The 18,384-nt window shown below is 36.5% G+C and overlaps 2 long non-coding RNA genes across 2 annotated transcripts; both read right to left on the bottom strand.

Annotated features, from left to right (window-relative positions):
- Positions 1-713: 713 nt before the first annotated feature.
- On the bottom strand, positions 714-1,740 carry LOC122039785. The gene is made up of 3 exons (XR_006128381.1): positions 1,633-1,740; positions 1,404-1,529; positions 714-797 (listed from the first exon to the last, which is right to left on the bottom strand). It is a non-coding gene; the product is annotated as an uncharacterized LOC122039785 (long non-coding RNA).
- An 85-nt stretch (positions 1,741-1,825) lies between these two features.
- LOC122039784 lies at positions 1,826-2,224 on the bottom strand. Its single transcript, XR_006128380.1, has 2 exons — positions 2,034-2,224; positions 1,826-1,950 (listed from the first exon to the last, which is right to left on the bottom strand). It is a non-coding gene; the product is annotated as an uncharacterized LOC122039784 (long non-coding RNA).
- Between the last annotated feature and the right edge of the window lie 16,160 nt (positions 2,225-18,384).

The raw sequence follows: 18,384 nt of genomic DNA, 5'->3' as shown, positions 1-18,384 counted from the left end.
CCGTTATAGCATGCATATATTAGAATGATTAATTCTATAACGTGCAAGGATGACGACGTACGTCTACAAACGGCTGCAGCCTACAGCCACATCTGCGCATTAGCTGCTATATGTTGTAGCAGCTACAAATAGAGGTGTCAGACGGGCCAACCCATGGCGGGGCGGGCCAGCCCATGGCGGGTCAGTCATATGGCGGAGCGGGGCGGGTCGGACCTCTATTCCAACGGATTGAAAAATTCTCAACCCAACCCAAATTAAGGCGGGTTGCGGGTTAGGTGGGCCAACCCACGGGCCACATACTCATTTAAAAAATAAAAAATATTTTGTAAAAAATTATGTAATTATGTGCTTGAATCAATACACGACTTAATCAAATATTGAATTACTTAATCGACAGAGTCTGTCAACAAACAATACTGATGTATGCTAAGATTCAGAAATCAATATCTAAATCAACCAAAATTTAAAAACAATTTGTTCGCCCAGCATATAATCCACCCAAAATTACTTAATCTCTGTACACAAAATAGATCACATGCAACCATCCAGGTTTGCAGCAGCTGCCAGCCAGCAAGTATGAGAAAGAAAAATCAATCATATATTCATATTGTTCATCCATGCAAGTTCAAAATCAAAGGCAAAATTATATGATTGTTCGGTATCTTCCATGCACGTGATTTATAACAAAGTTCTAGAATATCAATGAGAGCTTTCTTCGTTCCAGCAACATCACCAGCAAGCCTCATTTGCTTCTCCACATTCAACAAAGAATCTAACGCAACATCAAGTTTCTCTTCCTACATAACAGGATATAGATCAAGTCATAGCAAATGAAGAGGCAAAAAACAATCAGCATATATGTTGTAATTAGTGAATAATTGTAAAAAATGAAGAAGCAATCAGCATATAAGTTGTAACAGAAAAAATATAACTAATCCAATAATCCTATCGTAGTGAACAAGTACCATGCTGTAAGGGGATTTCAAGTTGCTAGAAAAATAATATGCAACTGTCCTGCAGAGCTAGCAATTAAATTTTATAAAAAAAAGAGTGAAAACACATGTTGAGGTTAATTAAACATTATTTTCTTACCAACTTTCTTTCCAACAACTCTCAAAAATGTTGAAGGTTATGCAATGACTGAAATCTCATTAAATCCATAATCCAGACTCCTCTCGCCAGGAGTTCAAATATGTCACTATAATTGTAATTGTTATCTCGGTCAATTGGCAAAAGGTTTACCATCCACATATATAGTGAATAATTGTTTGCTGAAGCTATTCATGTTGTAATTCAAACATTATTATGTAAAAGAAATTCTTTTAGTCTAGTAATGTAACTCGTTTAGTCTTTTCTCCAAATTCTATGTATGTAGTGATTTGAAAGAGGTTTAAAAAACAAACCACATCAATTATCAAATTCTTCCGATTCTCCATCATCTTCTTTCTCCGCATGAATATCTTCTAGATCATTTGATCCTTCCTTAGACAAGGTTGTTTTAATACTTACATTGTCTTCATTATCTTTATCTGCATTTAAAATACACAAAGATGAAGGTAATTAAAAATAAAATCACAATAAACTAATATACCAACTAAGTCAAGAATATAACTAAAAATTTGTAAACATTACCAATAGCATAACCATGTAACCAATTACGAGTGCAAATAAGAGCTTGTACTTTTTCATGAAGGGTGCAACTTCTATACTTGGTAAGCACACGAGAACCAATAGAAAAAGCTGATTCTGATGCAACAGTAGTTATAGGAATAGCTAAAACATCACATGTCATTGTGCAACGGTTGGGTATCGATGATTTTGATTCTTCCAATGCTCCAAAACATTCAAATCTTGATAATATGCAAATTCAAGTTTTGGCTCTTCCAAATAAAGATCCAATTGAGATTTTCCAGCACTTGTAATTGTTTGGCTCTCATATGCCATTATTTCCTACATTAATTGGAATAGTAGTGACAATAAAATAAAAATCAATTAGAGATAAGAGAATACAATAAAAAAATTAAAGTACTTACATCAAAGATTCTTTTGTTTTTTCCTTTAACTCCTCCTACACTTTGCTGATGTGTATTTGTGGTAGAAGAACATTGTGGTTGGCATTGTGAAGAACTTGTCTTGCTAGTATTGGAATATTGATCAAAAAGTTTATACAATTTTGTCTTCACAAGTTCCATCTTCTTTTGGAATTTAACATAATCACTCTCAACCTTAGTATAGAAAAATTCCAACATTGAAAGCTTTATTCGTGCGTCAAGAATAGCTCCAAATGCAAGAACCATGCTATATTGAGTCCAATACTTGTCAAACTTCTCCATCATTCTCTTACACATAGAACTTATCACCTCATCTTCATTAGATAAGTTTTCCTTTAACAAAACTTCAATCTTCCATACTTGCATAAAATACAAATTTGATGTAGGATAAGAAGAACCAGAGATCAAATTGGTAGTGTCATAAAATGGTTCAAGGAACTCACATATCTTCTCTCCTCTTTTCCATTCTTCACTTGAAGGACAATATTTATAATTCTTGTCATTGAATTGAAGAGAAGAAAAATCCTTTTTATATTTGATGGCACTATCCAACATTAAATACATTGAATTCCAACGAGTAGATACATCCAATCGTAAGCCAATACTAGTATCAATGTTACCAACTGCTCGTATACATTCTTCAAACTTTTTCATCCTAGTCTCTGAACCTTTAACATACTTGACTGATTCTCTAATTTTATTCAAAGCTACAGTAGCAACTTTCAAACCTTCTTGCACAATCAAATTCAATATATGAGCAGAACAACGAACATGAAAAAATTCACCATCACACAATAAGCTAACATGCAAAGACAATTGCTCTTTTAAATGAATTTGCATGTTGTCATTATTGGATGCATTATCTAATGTCAAAGAGAAAACCTTTTTCTCAATCCCCCATTCCTTCAAAAATTCAAACAATTTTGCAGCTAATTCAACTCCTGAGTGTGGAGGAGGCATATGAGAAAATTTTAATATTTTACTATTCAATTTCCAATCATTATCAACAAAATGAGCCGTCAAGCAAATATAACCCTCACTAGTGCATGTCGTCCACAAATCTGAAGTCAAACAAACTCTATTCTGAATAGTAGTCAAAACATGCTTAAACAAGAGTATTTCTAGAAATACAAGCAATATCAGAATTGATGTACTTCATCCAATCTCTAATACCATCGTACTCAACAAATGAAAATGGTAAATCATGTCTAATGATTGCACAAGCCAGCAACTCACATGAAATTTTTTGATCTATTTTCTTGGATCTCATTTTCCCATCTTGATCAAGAATAATTTGTCCTACATCATGAAACTTTAACTTATCACAAATTTTAAGATGGCGCCATAATGTAGAAGTTCCATAATGTTTACCCCCCACATTTATACTATTTTTTATACCCATTACATTCAGCTTTATCAATCCCAATCATTTTCTTAAAATACATCTAAATATCAGAAGTTTCTCTGGACTTTTTAATCGACTCATCATCTTGCTTAGTACTTTTCAATTCATCAACCTCTAAAGTAGTTGTCTGATTTTGAGAAGTAGATTCCATTTCAAATTCTGTAATAAAAAAAAGAAAAAGAAATAATAAATTATAGTTTCATGCAAAATCAATCAAATACAAACAATCAGTACAATAACATATGCTTATTCTTTTATGTTAGCAGCATCAATTTGAATCAAATACAACAATAATAGCAAATAAGGCAATTAGTAATTAACGAAGAAGATTAATGTTTGGCAGTTCAGAGTCAAGACCACGATGGAGTGTGGGTTTGACGAGTAATTTTCTTATTGGTATAATGGTATCAACGAAATGGGGATTGTTGAATGATGATTAACAAAGTTGAAATCCTTGCTACTTCACAAAAAAATTCTTAACTATTTAAAGCCTATAAGATATATCAGACTGAGAACATCACAAGAAAAGAAAAAAATGTTGATTTATCAAACTTTCCTAGCAAAATAGAAAACAAGGCAAAAAGTCCAACAACTATGCAAACCACAAGGCACAATTATGTAGAAAATTTGGAAAATTTAGGGAAATAGAAAGCCATCATTTCACCTCAAAAATGAGTTTGGAGAATGGAGAAAGTCGTGTAAATATTGTCGTCGCCTCGTCGAACTGTAGCCTACTGGTTGGTAGAGTGTCGATCTCTTCTGGAGAGTTTCTTTGCAGGCGATTCGAACTTCGGAGGTGGCGCCGGCGGACTTTGAGGCGGTGAGCACAGATGGTTGGGATGGGGTAGCAAAATGGGAATAGGGCTAGGGTTTACAAGATGAGGATTGAGGAATGTGGACGCCCTCTGCGGCTCTGCCCCAGTCTCAGCCATGATTCTCACGAAGGATTGGAAGGAAGAAGTCATGGACAACTTCAGCAAGCAATTATTCACCATTGGACACCGCCACAACTCACCAGCCACAACTCGGCAACTCGCACACAGGAGACGATGGGACACGGTGAGAATTTGACTTTTGAGAAGGTTGAAACTTAAACTTTAATCACAATTTGTATTTTTTTTAATTATATAACTGTACAGGCCCGCGGGCCAACCCGAGCCCGCCACGGGTTGGCCCGCCTAAACCCGCAGCTCGCGCGGGTTAGCCCGTTTAAGCCCGTCAGATAATGGATTAATAAAATATTAATTTATCTTGCTTAAATTATTTGGCGGGGCGGGCTAACCCAACGGGCCTAACCCAAATTGGCGGCTCTAGCTACAAACGTGAAGCAGCCACTTGGTAAGTCAGTTTTATGCTAGATACAGTTTCTAGCAGATACTACCCCTACAAATATTTAAGTTCATGTATAGCGACTTGGTAAAAAATTATTTGAAATTCTTTTTTACTGATACATCGCCTTTGCTTCACTTCTAAACATTGGAGCAGCTACTTCACAGCAAACTGTCCTTGTAGCTGCTACAACTTGTAGTAGCTAACTTGGAATGGTAGTCGTAGAAGGAAGGAAGGATTTATGCTACGACGTATAACGCCGACGGCTGCTACAAACGCCTGCAGCCACTTGGACTTTCCTTTACTGCTAGTAGTTATAGCAGCTAATTCGACAGTTAACTACTACACTTTGTAGCAGCTAACTCTCCATGTAGCTGCTACAATGTGTAGCAGCTACTTCAATAGGTAACTGCTACACCTTGTAGCAGCTAACTCTCCATGTAGCTGCTACAACTTGTAACAGCTACTTCGACAGGTAACTCTTCATGTAGTTACTACAACTTGTAGCACCCGCTTGGTAAGTTATGTTTTTACTAGCTATATTTTTTCGCAGATATTAATCCTAAAAATAATTACTAAAAAAATTATTTAAAAATATTTATGCTGCTGCAGTGCCTTTGCTTTGCTGCTACACGTTGTAGCAGCTACTTCGACTAATAACTGCTACTCCTTGTAGCAACTAACTTAAAATGATGAAGCTATTACAACGTGTAGCAGTTACTTCTTCGTTTACGCTCAACAAGATATTACTCTGCATTTTCAACCAATAATAAATAGATCATATCAATCTTCGTTTTTTATTTATATCAATTAAATGAGGTTCTATACGTTGTAGAAGCAACTGCAGCACGTTGAAGCAGCTAGTTGTCAGAAGTTGTTACACGGTGTAGCAGCTTCTCAAGAGTGGCTGCTACGCTGTGTAGAAGTTACTTCTGATTAGTTGCTACACTTTGTAGCAGCTACTCAAGAATAGCTGCTACAACGCGTAGTGCATACCCCTAATCTCTAAATAACCTTTTCTGACCAATTAAAATTTTGCAATTATTATGCAATTATAATTTTACCCTCATTGGCCAAAGGTTTAACTCCTAAACTCGTTGTGTGATAAACACTTCGAAAGAATTTGAGTCATCGGTGTCCACACGGTGTCTTCGTCAATCAATCTCACCGCGACGACTTGTTTCTCATCCGAATCTTCACCTCCATCGTAAGTATTCTTTTAAGGGTGAAAGTTTTGAGTCAGTGTGTAGGCACTGTATTCACTAATTTTTTTTATCAGTGTGTAGGCATTGTAGGGCTAGTAATATTTACAATTGAAATATTTTAAGCTGCGACACGTAGCAACTTTTGTACCTTGGTGCACGGAAGAATTCAATGCCCGACGGTTTGTTTTCATGTGTCATCCTTGTTTTTACTATCTGTATTATGATCTTATCTTTTCTCATGTGTTAAGGAATTGTGGTGAGTCTTTTGATAACTAATGGTATCGAAAAGACGCTTCTGTTTGACTAGTCTTTATCAAGAGTTAGGGTTGCTTGAGCCTCTTTTCCTATAAAGCGGCTATTAACCTAACAGACTCTTTCACGTTGCCTTGCCTTTGGTCCACATTATAGCTATTTCATTATTATGTCTTTCTTTAGCAGGAAGACGAAACCCACTCAGGGTGGTGTTAAAGAACCCCCTATTGAAGAGGATTCAAGCTCTATGTCTTCTTCCCTTGAAATATCATTTGTATCAGAAAACTCGTCTGCTTCTCGGTTTGTATTATTCATTCTTCTTGTATTATATATATAACTTTCTTTCCTTAGAATCAAGAATTTTTTAAAATAATTGTAACAGGTATCTCAGTCTAGTCATGGAACATCATGTTGTTTGTGGCTATATTAAGATTCTTACAGAATAACGGAACCAGGCGAAGAAGGAGTTAGAAGCTTCCCTTTTTCGAGAGAAAAAGAACCAAAGTGAAATTGTGCAATTGCGACAACAACTGTCCTAGGTCAATGGGGCATTAGAGGATGCTATAAATCAAAAGAATGAGTGAAATATCACTCTTTGTGAAGCTCAGCCTCACATCTCCCTAGCGATGCTGCCCTTCTACGAGAGAAAAAGATTTAAACTCGATTTGTCCAAGTGCGACGATAACTATCTCAATTTAATGGAACATTAGAGAATGATATAAAGCAAATGATTTTAGCATTAGTGTGTGTATTAACTTTTTTTCCTAAGATTATGTATGTCTTATGTTATTATCTATGTTTAATATATTAATATTATTCTATTCATGTATATCAAACTAAACTATAGTCTCCAAGTTATCTTCGTTTACGCTCAACAAGCTGTTAGTCTGTCAATCTAATTTTTTTTATTTAGATCACATAAATGAGCTTCTACATGTTTTATCAATTAACCTATAATTAGTTAGAAGCTGCTACCTGTTGTAGCTGCTACTGCAACACATTGTAGCAGCTAATAGTCCGAAGCTGCTACTGCAACACATTGTAGCAGCTAATAGTCCGAAGCTGCTACAACGTGTAATAGCTTCTCAAGAGTAGCTTATACACTGTGTAGTAGTTAATACGGATTAGCTGCTACACATTTGGGGAGAAACTCCAGACACGTAGCTGCCACATCGTGTAGTAGTTTCTATAGATTAGCTTCTACAACGTGTAGCAGCTAATCCAGAGTAGTTGCCACATCGTCTAACAGTTTCTGTGGATTACCTTCTACAACGTGTAGCAGTTAGCTTCTACAACTTGTAGCAGAAACTCCAGACATGTAGCTACCACATCATATAGTAGTTTCTGTGGATTAGCTTCTACAACGTGTAGCAGCTAATCCAGAGTAGCTGCCACATTGTCTAGCAGTTTTTGTGGATTACCTTCTACAATGTGTAGCAGCTAATCCAGAGTAGCTGCCACATTGTGTAGCAGTTTCTGCGGATTAGCTTCTACAATGTGTAGTAGCTAATCCAAAGTAGATGCCATATCGTCTAGCAGTTTCTGCGGATTACCTTCTACTAATCCAGATTAGCTGCCACATCGTGTAGCAGTTTCTGCGGATTAGCTTCTACAATGTGTAGCAGCTAATCCAGAGTAGCTGACACATCGTCTAGCAGTTTCTGCGGATTAGCTTCTACAACGTGTACCAGCTAATCCAGAGTAGTTGCCACATCGTCTAGCAATTTCTACGGATTAGCTTCTACAACGTGTAGCAGCTAATCCAAAGTAGTTGCCACATCATCTAGCAATTTTTACGGATTACCTTCTACAATGTGTAGCAGCTAATCTAGAGTTGAGAACTGTAGCAGCTACTGGTGATTCAACTAACAAGTCAAGTTAGCTCTCTAATACAAATTCTATGGTCAGTTATTTATTGTAAAAATAATAAATTTTTGTAAACACATCAATGAATTAAAGGTGACCTACGACATCTGGTCCATTGATTTGTGACGTTCATAGAATGACCACTCATATCTGTCATTTATGAGAGGTATGACTAGTCATACCAGTCATAAACCATGACTTGTGAAGAATTAAAAAACCTGCTTTGTTAGAAGCTCGTCTAGGGATGCGTGAATACAACTATTCCCACATTGAATACTAAGCGCCCCTATTTTCCTATATAACAGAGATAGCCAGGCTCATTTCATGACATTCAAAGATAAAATGAGTAGCTTATAAATGGATTCGCGGCATTTTCCCCACACCACCTTCACCATTCCTTTCATGGCATATATCTAGTCTACATCTTCAAGTGTTTCTTGCTCTGGAAGTGGGAAAGAGAAAGCGGCCATGTTGCCTTCCACGGTCTAGTGTATGCTCCCATATTCATAAAGAAATTTCTCTAATGCGAACACCATTGTCTGGGTCGGATCAATGTACGTACTTGAGTTTAGACCACTCACGGAGTGGTCTAAACTCTGTAAAATTTCATATGTGCGCAACAAAGAGCCTCGGGAATTCGCTGAGGAATCCTTATGGAGTAACCATAGGATTCTGGCCTCGACGAACTTTCCCATCCTCGATCAAATGATGTGAGGGAAATGTAATCTTTAATTGATAATATTATATTTATTATATAATCTCTATCATATTGACAATAAATGTATTATTCTAATTTTATTTCTTAGCTATGTTGTGATATGAGGACGTGGTAAATTAAAATGGACTCTTGATTCATTATCAAACTCACGAACAACGAACATGAGGTCCACGTTGTAGTAGCCATAATGTGGTAGTTGCTACACCCATGTAGCAACGGGTGGGGTAGGTGAAATTTAATTATAGTTAAGTTGATGGTGTAGCAGTTACGGTCTTACGGGTATGCAACAATGTATGACTTCATGTTGTAGCAGCTATCTATCCGTAGCTGCTACAACACAGAGAGAGGCATTATGCAAGATATCTCAGATCATTAATAGAATAATAGCGTAGAAATCGAAGTAGTAGCAGAAATTCTACCAACGTGTAGCAGCTTCTCAATAGTAGAAAATGCAGATACCATCTTGTTGAGAGTAAACGAAAAAAGACTTGGAGACTATAGTTGGGGTTGATATACTTGAATGGAATAATATTAATATTCTAAATAAAGATAATAACATAACCATCTCCAAATAGATCTTAAGTCAAAAAGTTAATACAAACACTTAGGATTTTCCTGTCAATATAACGGAGGTATTCTCTGGATTGTTATCAATGTACGCTTCAAAAGGTATTATTACATCCTGTTTACTTACGGAGGATTGGTGTATAGCGCCCCCTACCCCAATTAACATATGTTTTCCCCTATATTAATTAATTAGATCATTTATAATCACGAACAAAAATAATATAGTAGGGTGAGAGGGAAATAAAACTTAAATTGAAATGACTTACCAAGTAACTGCTCTTAGGGATGTAAACGAGCCGACTCGAGCCGAACAGTATTAGGCCCGAGCTCGGCTCGTTTCAGTTATATTCGGGCTCGAGCTCGGCTCGAGCTCGAATCGAGCTTTTATCACAAGGCTCGAGCTCGGCTCGTTTTAGAATTATCAAGCTCGCGAACAGTTTGAGCTCGGCTTGTTATTAGCTCGATTATCAAAGTTAACAAGCCTAACTCGTTAAGTGAGCTCGGGCTTGTTTTTGGGCTCGTTTTTGGCTCGTTTTAGAGCTCATTTTTTTTCTCATTTTAAAGCTCATTTTAAGGCTCATTTTTTTGCTCGATTTAAGGCTCATTTTTTTGGCTCGCGAGCCTATAAACAAAAATGTTCACGAGCTCACGAGCCGAATATCCTTAAGCTCGAGCTCGGCTCGATAAAACTATCGAGCTCGAAATCGAGCTCGAGCTCGGCTCGATAAGATAGACAAACTAACTCGAATGAGCTTTTTACCGAATCGAGCTCCGAATAGCTCACGAACCATTTGGTTCATTTACATCCCTAACTGCTCTACGTTGTACCAGTTTTCTGTCCAAGTAGCTGATACAACGTGTATCAGTTGAATTTCCTAGTAATTGCTCCACGTTGTAGCAGCTAATGGTCCAACACTACAAAAAAAACCAGTATTACCGACGGGTGTGCTGACGGAATGTTTATTCCGTCGGGGAAAATGAACATTACCGACGGAATTTGATAATTCCGTCGGTAAAATGTTTATTTACCGACAGAATAGTTATTCTGTCGGTAAAATACCGACGGAAAACTTATTCCGTCGGTAAACTTATTCCGACGAATTTGATAACACGCTTTTTTTTCCCCTCACGCGCAGCGCCAGCTTTCCTTTCTTCTCTCCCGATCCCGATCACAGGTACCTCCCTCCCTCCGTCGATTCTTATCACCAGCGACTGCCAGCGGTGCCCTGTGGGCGCCGGCGGCTACCAGTGGCACCCTGCGGCCGCCAGCGAGTGTAGGCGACCGCAGGAGGCACCTTGCGACCGTCGGCGGACGCCAGTGGGTGCAGGCGGCACCCTACGGCCGCAGGCGGCCGCTACCGGCCGCTCTATGGCGGCCGCCAACAGGTTGTTTTGGTTGCCAGGTGTAAATTGTCAATTATTGTGTAAATTTTTTAGCTATTTTTTTTTGTAAACAGATCGCTTTTGCTGCTCGTCTCCGGTTGACTTACACATTTTCAGGTATAATTTAGTAAATTATATATGTTTTATGTTGTATAACATGATTAAATTTAGAAGTATGTTATGTTAGTTTGTTAATCTATTACATAATATAGTCCGTTTGTTTGTTTTGTGTTAGTATGCTAATATATGCTGATTTGTGATTCTCAATTTATCAGTGTTAGGTGAAAATGTCTATGAACAAAGCTTGGATGTATAATCGTTTAGAAAATGGATTTATTAGAGATGATTTTATTACTAAAGTCGAAAAATTTGTGAACTTTGCTAAGAATCATCCCGAATGTATGAATGGTGCTGAATTACGGTGTCCATGTAATCTTTAAAAATGTAGGAATAGAGCCTTTCGTGATGAGGATACCGTGAAAGTACACATGTAGAAATGGTTTTGTGCCAAATTACTATAATTGGTATTGTCACGGAGAGCCTTATCTCTATGAATCAATTGGGACTTCTCGTAGTTCGTCATATGCCACAACTTTTACTGCTCATGAATCATCAATTAATGATAATGCAATGCAATCAATGGTGCACAATGCGATAAATACTGCAGTTGATTATTCCAATACAGATGAAACACCAACACCTGAATATCAACAATTATATGAAATGTTAAAGGCTAGTGAAAGAGAATTGTGGAAAGACATTCCCTCTGGTCATTCTCAATTATCAGCTACTGTAAGATTATTGAATATGAAAGCAGAACATCATTTTTCAGAAAGATGTTATGATGACATTTGTCAGTTGATGTCAGAATTGCTTCCTGCTGATAACATAATGACTGATAGTTTTTACAGTACAAAAAAATTGGTCAGAGGTTTAGGTTTGCCTGTAGAGAAGATTGATTGTTGTATAAACAACTGCATGATATTTTGGAATGAAGACAATGATCTGAGTGAATACAAAATCTGTACACACCCTCATTATAAGCATGGTACTGGCACACCAGGGCAGAAGAAAAAAAATTACTTGGAAAGTGATGTATTATTTTCTATTAACTGTTAGACTTCAACATTTGTATGCATCTGTTGCTACAGCTTGCTATATGATGTGGCATCATGAGCATGAGCACGAAGGAGGTATAATGTGTCATCCTTGTGATTCACATGCATGGAAACATCTAGATGATGTATTTCCTTCTTTTGCAATGGAACCACGTAATGTGAGATTGAGACTTTCTGCAGATGGATTTCAGCCATTTGGATAGTCAGGGCAACAATATTCATCTTTGTCGATTATATTAACACCGTACAATTTACCGCCATGGATATGTATGAAAGATGAATTTATGTTCCTTACAATACTTATTCCTGGACCTACCAATCTCAAAGACAAGATAGATGTTTTCTTACAAACTCTTATTGCCGAGTTGAATGAATTATGGAATGTAAAGTCGGTGACTTATGATGTTGTGAGTAAAATAAATTTTAGATTGCATGCTGCATTATTATGGACGATCAGTGATTTTCCAGCATTCTCAATATTGTCGGGATGGAGCACGGCTGGTAAATTAGCATGTCCACACTGTATGACAGATTCTGATGCATTTTCATTACCTTACAATGGGAAGGTATCTTGGTTTGATAATCATCATAAATTTTTACCACTTGATCACTCTCTCAAGCAAATAAGAAAAATTTTCTTTAAAATGTTGTGGTAAGAAAACCCCCTCCACTCCATGCTTCAGGTGAACAAATCATTGAGCAAATTGACAGTTATGGATTTCTACCAGTATCTCAAACTGGTTCTGATGAGATAAATAAATATATTGTTAGGACATGCAAGTATGGTTGGAAGAAAAGGAGTATTTTTTGGGAGTTACCATATTGGAAGTATCTGCTTATTCGTCATAATTTAGATGTTATGCATATTGAGAAAAATTTCTTCGATAATATATTTAACATTGTGATGAACGTGCCTGGAAGAACTAAAGACACTGCAAAATCACGCGAGGAATTAAAAGAACTAGTCAATAGACCTGAGTTGCATCAAGATGAAACAACTAATATATTTCCAAAGGCTTGTTATACATTGGACAAAGATGGCAAACAAGCTTTATGTAATTGGTTGAAAGAAATCAAATTTCCAGATGGGTATGCCTCAAATATGGCTCGATGCGTGGATATGAATAGATTAAAGATGTTTGGAATGAAAAGTCATGACTGTCATGTTTTTATGCAAAGACTGATTCCAGTAGCTTTTCATGACTTACTTCCTCAAAATGTTTGGCAAGCACTCACTGAATTAAGTCTATTTTTTAGAGATTTGATAGTAAGGTGTATTATGATGGATGATATGCTTCGGCTAGAAACAGGCATTCCTCTCATATTATGTAAACTGGAGCGCATATTTCCACCAAGTTTTTTTGATTCAATGGAACATCTCCTAGTACATTTACCATACGAGACACAAATAGCAGGTCCTGTATAGTACAGATGGATGTATCCATTCGAACGATTTTTGAGGAAATTAAAAAATAATGTTTGTAACAAAGCAACAGTTGAGGGGTCAATATGCAATGCTTATCTGGTTGAAGAATCATCTTCTTTCTGCTCCTATTATTTTGTTGAAAGTGTACAAACAAGACATCGCAAGTGTCTTAGAAATTCTGATGATGCTTGTCAGCCAATAGACCCATCGATGCTTTCTATTTTCAAGTTTCCTGGTAAATTAATGGGTGCATCGCTTTCTCAATGGTTAACCGAAGAAGAATATCATGCTGCAAGAACATATATACTCTTAAATTATGAAGAGGTCAAACCATACATAAAGTAAGTTTACTTCTTAAATCAAACATTTATAATTCGTTGAATTATTTTGCTTGGTATCCCAATTTTAATATAATTATTTTTTTCCTCAGCTTGTACGAACAACAATTATATCTACAAAACCCATCAATTGGTCCATGTGAGGTAGCTACAAAGTTAGAGACCGAATTTGCATTATGGTTTCAAATATATATAAGTTAGAGAATTTATAAAATTATTAAGTTCATGTATATTAAGAAGTGTCCTAATATATATGTTATCTATTTTTATAGGTGAAAGATCGTAGAATATCAAATGTGCAAGATAATAGGATAATGAATATTGCATCAGGACCTCTTCGTAAAATAAAGGTGTATTCTGGTTACTATGTTAATGACTTTAAATTCCACGTGGCACAACGAGATTCACGGAGAGTAACTTATAATTCTGGTGTTTACGTTAAAGGATCTATGGACAACAATAACACTTAGTTTGATTATTATGGCAGACTTGACGAAATCATAGAAATTGAATATCCTACATTACCAATAAAGAGGTGTGTGTTGTTCAAATGTTCATGGTATGATCCGACACCAAGATTAGGTACTAGAATTCATCCAAATTATAATTTAGTTGAGGTTAATGCGAATAAAAGATTCAACAAGTTTGAACCTTTTATTTTTGGGATACAAGCGGGTCAAGTTTTATATCTTGAATATCCTACCAAGAGAAGAAGATCTAGTGAATGGTTGTCTGTTTGTCGAATCAAGCCTCGCTCAACCATAGAGATGTCGAACACAATCACTGCTCAAAACCATGATACATTTCAAATTGATGAAGTGGAGAGACATTCAGTAGATTTACAACACCCATCTACTTCTCAATTACTTGTAGATGTTAATAGCATTTACGAAGAGATAGATGATGGAGAGATGTCCAACAGTGAGGATGAAGTTGAACTTAGCTCATCTAACTCTAGCGATGAAGACATAGAAACTGTTAATGTTGATTAGTTAGTAAGTTATGTTTCCATATTGTTTTGTATTTATATTATCATGTTTTTAAACCTTATTATGATGTGTTCAATGTTATTTTACATATATCATTATGGCAGAGTAACAGCCTGTGGCACCCCGTGGCTACAAGGTCCTTACTGTTGTCGGGGACTCGTAAGTATTATTTCTTATTAATAATTCAAGTTCATATATATGTTTATTTATAATATATTTCTCATAACTTAATTTTATTTCGTGCAGATTCACTCCAGATGGCCACCGAGTAGCCACATATATCACAGGCAAATTCAAGGAACGAGTTTGCGCTTATGGTACTACATGGAGGCATGTAGACCAGAAGATGAAGCTGTTTTATTATAATGAATTTGTGGTAAGTAAATTGAATATATTTGGTAACTTATAATATAAGATCATTTAAACTAAATATTTAACTTATAATTACAGAAAAGATACACATGGGTGGATGGGCAAGAAGAACAATTTAAAGCTACATGGAATCCTTACTGTGCTAAACTGTACAGAGATCATATGTATTATATGAGAAAGAAGGGCATCAGACCTCCGTATGTTTCTGAGGCGATTTGGAGTACATGGACGACCACCTGGGCTGCAGAAAGGTGGCAAACAAATGCTGAAAAGGCAAAAGCTAATAGAAATACAGAGCCAGGTGGCCCGAGCACCGGTACCGCTCGACACACGTCAGAATCCAGATCTATTGTTGAGCATACTATGGATTTGGTGAGTATAATTTAAAGTTATACTTTATAACAAATTTTGTATTTATTACCAAACTTGTATAATTTTTTGCCCTTAATTTTTTGGAATGTAGGAACGTGAGCTTGCCCGATAGCCCACATGTATGGAGGTCTTTCTCAAGACCCATAAGAAGAAGGATGGATCATTTGTTGATTCTCGATCTCAGACTCTACACGTAAGATTATTAACTTGATTACATTTTTTCACTTCTATCTATATTAGTATTTAGTAATACTGATCAAATTGGATAATATAATTTTTTTATGCAGCAACAAATGACAAAAAGGGTGGCTCAAGCATCTCAGCCATCAGTAGAGGGGGGGGGGGGGGTCACAGTCTTTATCCGCCGACGATCTAAATCAGATTTATTATGATGTTGTCGGTGGAAGGACCAAAAACTCCACCCTCTACGGCCTTGGCTCTCAAGCCAAAGTTGCATTTGATTGTCTGAGGAATCCAGTAGGTCGTGCTAGTTCCTCTTCTTCCAGTGAGATGCAGTCTTTAACACGTGAAAATCAAGAACTGCGTACTCAACTGAAATCAATGGATCAGAGGATGTCTGAGATGGATCAGTGGAGAGCTGATGAGGAGAAGAAGAGAGCCGAACGTGACAAGAGCAATGATGATCTCATGGCCCAGATGCGCCAAATCGTGGCTAATTTCACTTAGGGATCACAAGGTTTTGAGTCACAGGAGACTCAAGATCCCTCAGGCAGTTGATGATTAATTTTGTGAGGGTTGGTCATCTACACTTTAATTTTTATTGAACATATATTGATCATGATAAAATATTTATTCTGTTTAATATTATAATATATTTATTTCTAAATCTTTTATTACTATATATTTCAGGAGTCACGTTCGGTCGGATTTACATATTGGCTCTTCATCGGATGATATGCTCATTTTCTTCAGGTATCATTTCATATATATATATATATATATATATATATATATATATATATGCAAACGATTTATTTAAACATCAACATGATCATTTTGTATTTGACTTTTACCGGATTTTCTTTATCATTTAGCGTTCTTGTATTATTTGGAATACTTTCTAGTGTGGTATGTATTCTGTAAACTTAAATTTTGATATGGATATTTGCATCTATATATCTCTAGATTGAGTTAGATATGGATTGTGTTTATGTTTTGTTGATTTTATTTGTGTGTGATTGTTATAAGATATATTGATGTGTGGATTGTATTTGATGTTTTGATTGTATTTGATGTGTGGATTGTATAATATCGTCGTTTGTGATGGTTGTTTATATATTTGAAAAATGTATATGTGGATGAAGACCAAAACAAATAGATTCTGTCTTTTTTTTTTTTAGTTTCCCGTCGGAATACCGACCGTCGGAACATATCGAAACAAATACGATACATTCCGACGGAATAGTTTTCCCGTCGGCAATTCCCGACGGAATAGCTTTTCCGTCAAAAATTATCGACGGAATAGCTTTTTCCGTCGGTAATTGCCGACGGAATAGGCTATTCCGTCGGTAATTTCTGACGGAAAAGCAATTCCGTCGGAAACGTGCACATTTTACACATTTAAAGATTTTCCTGACGGAAATTATATTTTCCGTCAGCATGTTTCGTGACTCCGGAACAGTGTTTCCGGTAGCATTACCGGCGGAAATATATTTCCGTCGGTAAAATATTAACGACAGAAACCCCTCTTTCCGTCGGGAATGTCATTCCGTCAAATATATTTACGACGGAGAAATATCCGTCGAATTCCTTCGTTATCCACATGTACCGACGGAATATCGACGGAAATATCCGTCGGCAATGCTGTTTTTTTTTGTAGTGCAAGTTGCTTTAATAGCGTGTTGTAGTTAGGGTGTATACATTGTAGCATAAATCTTTGATTGTCCCTAGAATGACCACTCATAGCAGCCATAACCCATATGGCTAGTCATAACTGTCATAAATCATGACTCGTGACTACTTGTATAAAGCACATCTCTTCTGCTACGTCGGAAGGGCAACTGTACCTATTTCCATATTTAATAGTAAAGTACCACTATTTTCCTATATAACAAAGGGACGCAACGTTCATGACATCCAAAAGAAAACAAATAGCTTATTCATGGATTGGCGACATTTTCTCGAAACCACCTTCGTCATTTCCTTCATGTCATCCTCTATAAATCTTGAAGTGTATCTTGCTCCCAAATGGGGAAGGACAAAGCGGTCTTGTTCCCTTCCACCGTCTAGTGAAACTTTCATGTTTGTGAAGGAATTTCTTTAAAGCAACCACTAGCGTCTAGCCCCGATCAACATACGTGGATGAGGTTAGGCTGCTCATGTAGTGGTCGAACTTTTGGCTAAAATCATGTGTTCGCGACAAAGAGCCTCTGCAATGCCCTGAGGAATCCTCTTGGAGTAACCATAGGATGCTCGCCTGTACAAATTTTTCCCATCCTCCACCAAATGACATGAGGGAGATGGAAAATAACACATGGTGTATGGTGTTCAGACCGCTAAGTATGTTGATCAAGGGTGATCACTCATGGAGAATACTTGGACGCAACTTGATGAATATGAAAATTACACAACATGTGAGAACAATGTAAGCACTCATAAGGGTTCTGACCACTGTATTCAATATTAAATTTATGATCTAATCAAAATGTAATTAGTATTATAAAAAGTTTCCAGCTTTTTTCCTTACTATTGTTATAAACCATAAAACAATTTCCAGATTTTGCATAGGTGCATGCAAACATGTTTTCTTTAAACATTTTCTCTAAGATATTCTACCTTCTGTTCCTATGCTGAATCGAAAGCAAGAAACGTTGCATTTGTTTCAATGTTTTTGTCCCATTCAGAATAATCAAATCCAGGAACGTTTAGGTATGTTCAATCAAACTCAAGTTAAACATAGCATCCTAATACTTGTCATAAGTCATTTAGGAAGAGAATTTAGTCTTCATTATGTTGAATTACTTTTAATTGCG

Source organism: Zingiber officinale, chromosome 2A (genome assembly GCF_018446385.1).
Source record: "Zingiber officinale cultivar Zhangliang chromosome 2A, Zo_v1.1, whole genome shotgun sequence".
Taxonomy (NCBI): Eukaryota; Viridiplantae; Streptophyta; class Magnoliopsida; order Zingiberales; family Zingiberaceae; genus Zingiber; species Zingiber officinale.
The sequence above is the reverse complement of the archived record's forward strand: the minus strand, read 5'-3'. Positions and strand labels throughout refer to the sequence as shown.